We start from the raw sequence: 13,209 nt of genomic DNA, 5'->3' as shown, positions 1-13,209 counted from the left end.
GGTATAAGTGTTAATAGTTTCATATTCATCATTAACATCATTAGTATCATCAAGAGTATCTTCATCATCTAAATTATTCAAAATAGGATCTAAGATATAGATAGAATCATTAGAATCATGCAACTTGACATTATTATTAGTAACAACTTCTTCTATCACATCATGCATAGTTGTATCTAAAGAAGATAAAGATTTTTCAAGAATAGAATTATGAGCTTTAGCTTGAGCACAACTCTTTTTATGACATTCATTAGTAGATTGGTTACATTTTTTTACTTGTAATTTGTCGAGAACTAGGAGGAAAAATACTGAATCCTTCACAAGTTCTATAGGAGGGTTAACAAGATTACTAGTAGACTAATAAGAAACAAGAAGAACTTGATTAATATGTGTAGAAGCCATAGGTAAAGGAGGTACAAAAGGTGTAGAAAAAGAATAGAGTTAAGATCCCTAGGAGATAATCTTAACTCAAGAATCTTATGCTATTTATAGACTTGATATGAATGGAAAAGATGACCAAGTCAAGTAGGACATGAATTAGGTTATGAAGGCCAAAACAAGTCAATGTTAACAACATCCCTAGGCCTAGAAGCATGGTATAAGCTATATGATTAACCATCTTTTGATGCAAGAGCATCCAAAGGTATAAGGGAAATCCTATGTCACCCAAAAAAAATGTAGTTAGACTTTGTTTCTATTTCATATGTCTTCATTTATGGATACCCATTTGGGTCAAATAAAGGTTCCAACTCTCACAGTTCTACTATCAGTGTTCTAGGATAGAGTATTTGAACACCTTGGGATACTTATAAATCTCAAAAAATAGGAGTATGTAATTGGACCATAATTTTGGTAAACTAGAAGGTGTAAATTGGCCAGATGAATGTAATTGTAATTTATAGCATTCTAGAAAAAGAATCAGGTCAAAAGGCCCCATGGTTTGAAAGTTATTGCAATTTTTCAAGTTTTGGAGACCTCCTAAGAATGCTTCAAAGTTAGGTTAGGGGCATTAAATGACCTCAAAAAAGGCCAAAAAATGGGGGATGAGTGAAGCTGGTCCATAGGGCTATAGAGCGCTTTGAGAGCTTTCCAGAAATGTAAACAGTTCATCAATGGGAACTACAGTTCAAAAGTTATGCCTATCGAAAGTTCGGTTACCATTTTTAGATTCTTCTAGATTTGCGTCGACTTCTAACACAGCTTTTGGAGCCTTCTATTTGGTCGGTGGATGCCTAATAGCACTTTCTAGAATGTATTCCTAGTCCTTAACCCTTCGGGGTCTATTTAAGGAGATTTCTAGCATTGTAAAAGGCAGTTCAGAGTGGAGTTTGAGAGGAGGTACTGAAGGAGAAATTATCTCCAAATTTATGCTATTGTAAGACCATAGGGTATGTTTTGAAATTTATTTTCTCTATACTGAATCTACTAGCTTATTTTCCAATTAATACTATTTCCCTTTTTCTATTTTGTCCATTCTGTTCTTGGGTTGTGTCGCCATCAAGTGGTATTAGAGCTGGTTTTCCTGAGTGTGTAGACAAAGCGCCGAATATGAGGCAATTTGCACCAGGACCGTGTGGTTGTGGATTTGAGTTATAAGATGCCTCCACGAAGAGAGTGTAGAAAAAGGGCTAGAGCTATTAATCCTAAGGAGGTTAGAGCCCTCCAAACATAGGTACAAGCATTGTAGGAGCAGCTCTATAGAGGAACAACTGTGGCCACAGGTGATGAAAGTGAGGATGACAATGAAGAAGATGAAATTGGATCAGAAGGGTAATTTGATGGGGAAGTTCTGAATCATGTAGAGGAAAAGCTTTTTAGGGCCATTACTAAGTTTGGAAAAAGACCTACAATTGAAGTGGGTGTATTTTTAGGAAATTTGAAACTAGATGAGTTGATCAATTGGATCAATGAACTGGAAGAATACTTTGAGTATGAGGATATCAAGGACCCATATAGGGTTAAGTTTGCAAAGGCCAAATTGAAAGGCCATGCCAAAATCTAGTGGCAAGAGGTTCAGTTGGAAAGAAATAGAAGAGGAAAGGAGAAGATCACAAGGTGGGATCAGATGGTGGACAAATTGAAGAAGCAGTTCATTCCTATGGACTATGAGTTTGATTTTTTTAAGAAGATGCATGGGTTAAAGCAAGTAGGAAGATTAGTCCAAGAATATATAGAGGAGTTTTACCGACTCTTGATTAGAGCAGGGCATTTAGAAGAAAATAAGGAGAAGGTTGCTTGTTATATCAATGGGTTGCGACCTAGCATCCAAGAGGAATTAAGTCTGGTAAGAATGACCAGCATTGAAGAGGCATACCAGTTTGCCTTACAAGTTGAAGAGAAGCTGAATAAAAGGTCTGAAGGAAGAAAAAGAGGGCATGGTCAAGGAGGAAGGGGAAGTGGTAGGTCATCTAGAGGCCACAATGAAACCCAAAAGAAAAATGAAGATGTGGGTACTAGCAGGAAATAGAGGAATGAGGGCTTCAACCACTCCCATGATCAAGACTTTGGAAATTAGACAGGAAGAGGTAGAGGATTTGGACAAGGAAGAGGAGGCTTCCGTGGTACCTATTTCCATTATAATGAAGAAGGTCATCATGCCTTTGAATGCCCTCAATGACAAGGAAGGATAGATAGGAGGGTTGAGGGTCAAGCTAGGGTTGCTCATGTGGATGAGGATGCACAATCATCACATTCAAAAGATGTAGAAAGAGGAGAGACCTTGGTAAATGAAAGGGTCCTACTAAGTGGTGAGATAGAACTAGGACAAAGGAGGAATTTTCTCCATACCAGATGCAAGTGTCGGGATAAATGTTGTGATGTGATCATTAATGGTGGTAGCACAGATAACTTGGTGTCAGAGGAGATGGTCTCTAAGCTAAAGCTCAAGAGGGAGAGACATCCCCAGCCCTATCAGATTACTTGGGTGAAAGACGATCATAAAGTCCTAGTAAGTGAACAATATTTAGTGAAATTCAAAATTGGGGGTTACCATGATGAAGTTCTCTGTGATATTATTCCAATGGATGTTTACCATCTATTGTTGGGTAGACCGTGGTAGTTTGATAGGCATGTAGTACATGATGGTCATGCAAACACATACTCTCTAACAAAGGATGGAATTCACCACAAACTAAAGCCCATGAAAAGGGAAGGTTAAAAGGTATGTAGCAGTGCTAAGATATGTCTTGTTGATGGAAGAAAGTTTTTAGATAGCATGAAACATCAGCGTATGTGCTATGCTTTGATTCCTAGGAAAGATAAAGAAGGTAGTAGTGAAATACCACTTGAAGTTTCAGATTTAATAGGTGAGTTTGGAGATATTATCTCTGATAATGTTCCAGAAGGATTGTCACCAATAAGGCAAATTAGTCATCAGATAGATCTGATTCCAGGAGCTAGTTTGCCTAACAAGGCTTCTCACAAGATGACTCCTACTGAAACAAAGGAGCTAAATAGATAGGTTCAGGAGCTATTGATGAAGGGATTGATTCAGGAGAGCCTAAGTCCATGTGTAGTACCTGCAATATTTACACCAAAGAAGGATGGAGAGTGGAGGATGTGTACAGACTCTCAAGCTATAAATAAGATAACTATCAAGTACTGGTTTCCTTTGCCAAGGATGGATGATCTTATGGACTGCTTGAGTGGAGCTCAGTACTTCGCAAAGATAGATCACAAGAGTGGCTATCATCAAATATGAACATGAGAAGGAGATGAGTGGAAAATAGCCTTCAAGACCAAGGAGGGTCTTTATGAGTGGTTAGTCATGCCCTTTGGATTGACAAACGCCCCAAGCACCTTCATGCGGCTCATGAATGAGGTACTTAAGAAGTTCTTGGGAAAATTTGTTATTGTTTATTTGGATGATATTTTAATTTTCAACAAGACTTTGGAAGAACATTTATTGCATATTCATAGTGTCCTTGAAAGGCTAAGGGAAGAGAAACTATTAATTAATTTGAAGAAGTGTATCTTTGCAAAAAGGGAGTTAGTCTATTTGGGGTTTGTTATATCACCTGAAGGTCTCAAAATGGATCCAGAGAAGGTAAAAACCATCTTGGAATGGACTACTCCAAGATCTACTACTGAGGTAAGATCATTTCATGGTTTGGTTAGTTGTTATAGGAAGTTTATTAAGAATTTTAGTGGCATATGTGCACCCCTAACTGATACAATAAGAGGGGATAGAAAAAAGTTCAAATGGACTGTAGCAGCTACGAGAAGTTTTGAATTGCTGAAGAAGAAGGTGACAGAACAGCCTATGTTGGCACTTCCAAATTTTAGAAAAGTGTTCTAGGTGGATTGTGATGCTAGTGGCAACACTATTGGGGCTATATTAAGCCAAGAAGGTAAGCCTATTGCATATTTTAGTAAAAAATTGAATGATGCAAAGAAGAAGTATTCTATTTATGATCAAGAGTTCTATGCAATAGTTCAAGCCTTAAAGAAATGGAGGCATTAATTATTGCCAAAGGAATTTTTTTTGTATACTGATCATTAGGCATTGCAGTACCTAAATAGCCAAGGTAAATTGAATCAGAGGCATATGAAGTGGGTAGAGTTCTTGCAGAGCTATACATTTGTGTTGAAGCATAGAAGTGGAAAATCTAACAAGGTTGTAGATGCACTAAGTAGGAGACAGTTGTTGCTTACAGTAATGCAAGTTGAAGTAGTTGGGTTTGATGAACTCAAGAATTTGTATCCTAAAGATCTTGATTTTGTTGAAGCATGGAAAGCTTGTAAAGAGCCTGTTGCTATAGATAGAACTAAGTGGTTAGACTATCTGATTCAGGATGGTATGTTATTCAAGGGCAGTCAATTATGCATTCCAAGGAGTTCCATGAGGGAAAATCTAATTAAGGAGAAACACAGTGGAGTGATGGCAGGCCACTTTGGTCAAGATAAGACCATTGCCATTTTTAGGGAACATTATTTTTGGCCTAAGATTTCATAGGATGTGAAGAAGTTTGTACAGAGTTGCCAGGTTTGTCAAGTTGCCAAGGGATTTAGCCACAATACTGGACTATATCAACCATTGCCTATTCCATCAAAGCCATGGGAGGACATAAGTATGGATTTTGTTCTTGGATTGCCGAGGACACAAAGGGGTAATGACTCAGTCTTTGTGGTGGTTGATAGGTTCTCCAAAATGGCACATTTCATTCCATGCCACAAAACTCATGATGCTGTCCAAATTGAAGACTTGTTTTTTAGAGAGGTGGTGAGACTACATGGTCTCCCAAAGAGTATAGTTTCTGACAGAGATACTAAATTTGTGGGGTATTTCTGGAGGACATTTTGGAAGGAATTGAAAACAGACTTGAAATTCAGTTCCACACATCACCCACAGATTGACAGCCAAACAGAAGTGGTAAACAGAAGTCTGGGCAATTTGCTAAGATGTTTAGTTGGGGATAAGCCCAAGGGATGGGATTTGATTCTACCATAGGTAGAGTTTTCTTATAATAACTCTATAAATAGGAGTACTAGAAAATTGCCATTCTGAATTGTATATGGAAGTAGCCCAAGGATTGTACCAGAATTGAGAAAGATAGAACAAGGGGAGAGGACAAGTGCTAAAGCTAAAGAATTTTTTGAACATATCAAGCATCTACATGAGGAGGTTCAAGCACACATTACCAAGATGAATCAAGAGTATAAAGCTAGGGCTGATCAAAGGAGAAGACATAAGGAATTCCAGGTAGGGGATCTAGTCATGGTACACTTACAAAAAGAAAGATTTCGAGTTGGTACTTACAACAAGCTAAAAATGTAGAAATTTGGCGCCTGAAAATTTTTGAAGAAACATGACTCAGGAAATGCATATGAGGTGGAGCTGCCAGATGGTATTCACATTTCTCCCATTTTCAACATTGCAGACTTAACAGAGTATCATGATGATGGTGCAGATGAGGAGCTGGTGTTAGAACCATGTTTGATTCCTGCTTCTAAGGAGGAGATAGAAGACATTCTAGATCATTGTGTGGGTAGGAGTACCATAAATAGGTAGTATGAAGAGTATTTAGTCAAGTGGAAAGGACGATTGATAGAGGACTCAACTTGGATTTCAGCAACTGAGGTTTCCCATTTGGGATTTCCTCTACCATTCATAAAGTCACAAGGTCACTTTTCAATCTACCCTAGGTGTCTGATGGAGGAGCATCTAGAGGTATAAGTGATATCCTGTGTCACCCAAAAAAAATGTACTTAGACTTTGTTTCTGTTTCATATGTTTTCATTTTTGGATACCCATTTGGGTCAAATAAAGGTTCCAACTCTCATAGTTCCACTATCAGTGTTCTAGGATAGAGTATTTGAACACCTTGGGATACATATAAATTTCAAAAAAATAGGACTATGTAATTGGACCATTATTTTGGTAAACTAGAAGGTGTAAATTGGCTAGATGAATGTAATTGTAATTTAGAGCATTCCAGAAAAAGAATCAGGTCAAAAGGCCCCACAGTTTGAAAGTTATTGCATTTTTTCAAGTTTTGGAGACCTCCTAAGAATGCTTCAAAGTCAGGTTAGGGGAATTAAATTACCTTGAAAAGGTCCAAAAAATGGGGGATGAGCGAAGTTGGTCCATAAGGCTATAGAGCGCTTTGAGAGCTTTTCAAAAATGTAAACAGTGTGTCAATCAGAGCTACGGTTCAAAAGTTATGCCTCCCGAATGTTTGGTTACCATTTTTGGATTCTTCTAGATTTGTGTCAACTTCTAATGTAGCTTTTGGAGCCTTCTATTTGGTTGGTGGATGCCTACTATCATTTTCTAGAATGTATTCCTAGTCCTTAACCCTTTGGAGTCTATTTAAGGAGATTTTTGGCATTGTAAAAAGCAGTCTAGAGTGGAGTTTGAGAGGAGGTACTGAAGGAGAAATTATCTCTAGATTTATGCTATTGTAAGCCCATAGGGCATGTTTTGAAGTTTATTTTCTCTGTACTAAATGTACTAGCTTATTTTTCAGTTAATACAATTTGCCTTTTTCTGTTGTGTCCATTCTGTTCTTGGGTTGTGTCCCCATCATCTTTACTTCATCATCATTAAAAAACTTAAGACATTTATGAATAGGCAAAGCAACAACATGAATGGTATTTAACCATGGTAAACCAACATTAACTTGAAATTGATCAAAAGTAGGAGCAACAGAAAAGATGGTGTTCACAATCTTTCCAGAAACTTCAATCAGTAAATCAATATAACCAAATGATGGATAAAGAAAACCATTAAAAATTCAAATCTACACATCCAATTTATCATAAAAATCATGTTGAAAACTTTTCACAAAATTATTTTCTTCTGTAATAACATTGACTGAGGAGGTATGATCAATAAGAAAACCATGAGTAGGTAGCTCAACAATCTTAGCATAAAAATATAAAGGGGACCATTAGGAGCTTTAAGAGTCTTAGAATCATCAAAGGTAATCAAAAGTTCTTGAGGTCATTTTTTATTAGGTTGTTGTCAAGGTTTAGGTTTTAGTTGAGATAAAAATGAAACTTGAGATTGAAGTAAAGGTTGAGATTGAGGTGGAGATATAGTTTGAACTATTAGAAATAGAGATTACTGGGGGGGGGGGAGGGTGGGGTGGTGAATTAGTAATCTACACACTTTAGTCACCAACTAGATATTATTTTTAACTTTAAACCATACATAAAAAAGTAATAAAGTAATGCTAAATAGTAACAGTGTAAACTAGGGAAACCCTAGCCAAGGGAAAACCCCAATAGTGATGATACCCACTAGATAATATACTAATATATAAGTTCCTTGTTAGAGGATGAGACCTTGTTAGGAGTCTATGAGAAAATTTAGTATATATCATCCCTATTAGGAGACCTTGAATCCATGTTAGGATATTCCAACCCTATTAGGAGTTGTAGTATAATAGATGCAAGATGAGCCCACTACCGAAACATGCACTTCCAATTACAAGAAGAGCTCACTACCTAAAAAAGTAATTAGACTTTTGGAATATAGATTCTTTCATAGTTTGATCTTGGATCACAAAATAGCTTCACAAACTTTGCATATATCACTTTCAAAAAAGTTTGCATATAATTGCTCAACACAATTTCTCCAAGATAGCACAATAGCACAATTGCACACTTGAATTTGCAAGATGTCCTTTACATATATACCATGCCTTTATACAAATTTTTTCTAGGTTGAATAAGACCATAATAAATTTTTCCAACTTAGAGTAAACATCTAAGATGTCAGACCTAATTCAACAAGTATGTATTTTATAAACAAAATAATTCCTTTCCTTTAATTCCACTATCCTGTTACATTGGTAAAACATGGATATCTATTTTCTATATAGTCCATACTAAATTTTGAGGTTATATAGATTAACATCAACATCTATACCATCTCCATCTAACTTCACTTGTCATAATATGACATTAGCAACAAGTTACAAACAAAACAATACACTATTGTATACCAAATTCATACTTAGACAAATTTTTTGAGTACCAAAAGCTAAGTATCTTTATTTCTAAGATTTCTTGTAAGCATATACATCATGTATTTCCATAAATGAAAACAATTACATATCCTCATTAGAAAATTTTCAACAATCTCCCCCTTTGGCATTGATGGCAACAAAATAGGGAAATTTGGCTAAGTATCAAAAACTAAAAATAAATAACACATTAACATTACATCTGTTGTAGTTTTTCCATCTTACATATGCTCCCCCTTACAATATACTTTCATACTTTTCTCTTTACTTGATTTAAAATTTTCTTATTTACTTCTCCCCTTTACAATTTTATTATGTACTTCTCCCCCTTTGTCATCAATGACAAAGGTTAAAATGTCAAAAATTGACCAAAAATTGTCCATCTGCTGTCAAAATTTCTATAAACATCCACCTTAAACTAATAGTATCTTCATCTAATAATCAAAATTTTCTTTCAAACTATCTATACCTTTAGTCCATGTATCTTTGGCTAACTTAGTAGAGGTGAGAATTGCACATAGGGCATATGATGCGATCTCAACTGAATTAAAGTCAAGAGTCTAAAAAGTTAGAATAAGTGTCCTTGGACTTGACACATTCCTCTAATTTTTTCTCAACAAAACATATTTTTAGAGAAATTTAGACTCTCTAAAATTTGATACTCTCTTCAAAATTTGCTCCTTTCTAGTTTCCTGATATCACTTTGAATACTAGCCACTTGTCCTTCAAAATCATCAATTTTACTAGCAAGATGCTATAATTCACTAGATAGTGCTTCTAGCTCACTCATTTTCCCTCTAATTTGAGTATCAATATCCTTAGTCAATTTATAAGATATAGTACACTTAATGTATAGTATCTTGCCATCCTATGGACACTTCCAAAGTTCCTTGATACAAGTATCAAGACTTATCAAATCATTCTTAATATTTTGAAAAATGGTGTTAAACAAATTAGCATCATGTGAGATCCATGCCTTTGATTTTGAACATTCAAAAAAAATTTGAATTCTTCATCAAAATAATTTAGCATTGCCTATTCCCTTTGTTCTAGATCTGTCTCTATGTGCTACACTACTAGAGTACTATGTAGTCTATCAGTAACCTCCATCAAGGTTCTCTATAGGCTCTTCACTATCTTGTTCTTTTGAACAAATTTTGACAAACATGAGATCAAGTTATTTTGATCATCATCATTAGTTACCAAGATAGTAAGAGAAAGTGGAGTAGATGAACTAGAAGGTTTAGTGTCATCTTCCCTTTGCTTCTTTTTACTTGCATCTTTGACTCTTCGTTCTTCCTCCTCTTTTGCTTCCCTTTCATTTCTTTCTTTTTCTTTCTTCTCTTCCTCTTCTAATGTCTTCTTCTTATCTTCTTCTATTTTCCTTTTCATTTCTTCTTTAGCTACTCTTTTTTTTTTTCTTCCTATTCTTTCCTTTCCATCTCATCTTCAAGAAATTTCTACTTGGCCTCTTCTATTTTCTTTTTCTCTTCTTCTAGTAACCTCTTTTCCTCTTCAATTTTGCTTAGTTATTCTTCAATATCCTTGTATGAATTTCATTTTGTTCAAAACCTTCAAATGTATTTGTATTGTCAATGTTAATGGTAACATTGGTCTGATCTATCTGCATTTTGTCACTACTCACTAACACTTCTGAGATTTTGGGTATTGGTGAAGATGCTGCCTTAGACACTATCATAATATGACTTATAGATACTATAGTTTCACTTCTTACCTTATCTTTCTTACCCACGATGAATAGAAATTTCTTACCTTGTTTCTTAAGTAAGGCACTAGATTGTTTAACAATCTTTTGACTTCTTCTTCATCATCAATCTTGTGTATTGTCCTTAACATAGAATTCTAAAGTTATATGTCCTCTTCTCTAGCTGGTGCCTTCTTTTCAATAAGTCTATCATAGAATTTCTAGTTTACTGTGCCTTCAATATCCTTTAGTTTCATATTATTGGCAATAATGTATCTCATAGTAGAGATGTCAATCCAACCTTTCTCAAATTGTTATACAAATAATATAATTTTTAATTTTAAAAAAGTTGCCTTCATTAGAAATAGCTAAGTTTATCTTCTTTATCTCTAGCTTCCAGGGTTTCCAAGCTTAACATGTTGACTACTTTGAAGTTTCTACCTTCTCTATTTTTCTAACTTCTTCTTCTTGTTCTTCTTCTTCATTAGACTAAACAATTGTCAACAATTTCTTTTGTCTCTTTCCTAGTCTAGTGGCTTGTTGCTTGACCCTTTTAGCCTTTGTGGTCATAACTTCCACTAATCTCTCAGATTTTCTCTTTGGTTCACTTGGTTGAACATTAGACACTACTGCATAAGGAATGCTTTATTTTGAAGATGTCTCTATAATAGATACTAAACAAGGTTTCACATTTAATATACATTGCTTCATGGTTTTCCTGATTGCTTATGACTCATTCTTAGTCATATTGGCCTCTGATAAAGCTTTCTTTATTATAGTTTCTATCTTTTTGTTAGATGCCTTCTCCAAAGATGTTTGATGAAATGATTGGGTAATCTCATCATAAGTTTCAAATCTATATTCAACTTAGTCCTTCTCTTATTTCAACACTAAATCGATATATCCAATTGCTATTTCATCACTTAATTCATAACCTATGGGATCAAAAAATGTTTCTTGAGGTTCTACTACTTAAATATAGGTAAAATCTATATCAACCATAACAAAAATTTCTTCCTTACATCTATCTACAAGTACAGGTGTAATTCTAAATCTCTATCTCATTTCATTATAAAAATTCTTCATTATTAGGTTCCCACTATCCAATATCTTATCTACTGGATGTCTTCTGCACACTTTTGTGATATTCTCTATTTTACATCTATCATTGTTCATAATCTTTGTGATTGACAAATATGGAAATATTTTAAGCACATGAAAGAATATGTGATTAATAAGAAACTAAAATCTAAATGCACCATTCTTAGTCCTCTTGATCTTTTCTAGGCTCCCAAGAAGCTGTATTCTTAGTATTTCATTGAGATTAACTTGTTCCTTCTCAATACATATCATGTAGGCTGCATAGATGAATCTGGCTAACAATTCATCAATAACTGAACTTGCATATACATAGTAGACAATGGTTCTACTTGGGAATGTTACATCATCTTTCTTAATGGTACTAATCACCATGTCCTTTCCATTATATACTACTTTAGTGTAGCTCTCAACTTTCTTCTTAACCATTTTCTCACCTATAGGTACATTACCTTGTTTACAAAGATTAGTTACCTCATGAATAAGGTCAACTAAGATATCAACTACACTATCTTGCATCCATAGTTCCCCATCATGTATTCTACTTAGTATAATTTGTGTCCACTCACTTATGTCCAGTTCATGGTAAAAATGATATTTGAATAGGTCTAGTTCCTTCAAGTGTTCAAATCTAGGCTTCATAGTCATATCATGGTTAAAAACTAACTCTATATTCGTGTTCATATATTCACTCCCTATAGATTCAAACTTACTAGAAAGATAACTTCCTATATCTTCCAAATACACTACATTGTTTAGAGTAGTGGATAATGCTGAGTTAGGGTTTCCTTCTATGAGTTTCATGGAAAAAATCTTCAATTTTGGTCTCTCCTCATTCTCAACATTGTAAACTATTGACATATCCATAATTCTATCAAATATGAACTTTTATCAAATAAATTCTATGAATAAAGGATAAAATACCTCTTTCATAAAATATGGTTTTCTTTGAAATTTCCTTAACAAGTTGTTTTTGAGTGCTCTCTACTTTGGATGTAATTGCAATAAAGTAAGAATCAAGTTTGTACTTAATTTATTCCATCAACTTAAACTTACATTAATGGTGTACTTTGCAAACATGAAAAAGCTATCAATTGCATTCTATAATCAAATAACTACTCAAGATCTTCTATCTTATCTTTAGATGCTACTCAAGGTTTACCATAGCTTCCTTTCATCATGAAAAAGTTCCACAAAACTTTGCTCCATGAAATTCTTAGCAAAAACATAGTTTTCATCTTCTGCTACAAATTTAACTTTCTCTATAATAATAGTAACTCCTAGTTCCTTTTTAACTAGTTTAGATAAGCTCCAAATTACAAGTGAGCTTAGATATAGTCTAAACTTATCTCAATACACCTTTTCCAAACTTCACTACCCATACCTCAATGTCTGAGTGAAGTTACAAATTCTAGTGTTGTGAATAGGCTTAATTCAACTTAGTTGAATCAAACTCAATAATTGACTTTGATATTCCTATCTCATCATCTTCTAGCTTTTCTTTAGAGATTTCTAATCCTTTTAAAAATACCTCATTGAGTTCTTCTCAAATGTTACTATCTACATTCCTTTGTTCCTCATTATCTTTGTTAGTTTTAGAGTTCCTCTCATGGTTCCTTCTATTATTTCTAATGTTTATTCCAGCATTCCTTCTATTTCCAAAGTTTCTTCCATTGTTCCTTCTATCTCAAAAGTTTCTATCCATTCTACAATACTTTTCTCTATGTTCAAAATCATTGCATAACTGACATAGTGGAGTTCTACTTCTACGATTTGTTGAACATCAGGTGCATGACAATTTTGAGCTATGTGTCCAATGTTGTTACACTTATAATACATGATTTTTCTTCTTCCTTTATAATGTCTTCCTTCTCTTGATGTCCTTTCATTAGATATTTTTCTATTTATAGGTTTAGTATTTCTAGACATTCTACT

This window comes from Cupressus sempervirens, chromosome 5, assembly GCF_028749045.1.
Source record: "Cupressus sempervirens isolate cs-2001-9-10 chromosome 5, ASM2874904v1, whole genome shotgun sequence".
NCBI classification, from domain to species: Eukaryota; Viridiplantae; Streptophyta; class Pinopsida; order Cupressales; family Cupressaceae; genus Cupressus; species Cupressus sempervirens.
This window is presented reverse-complemented; position numbering follows the sequence as displayed.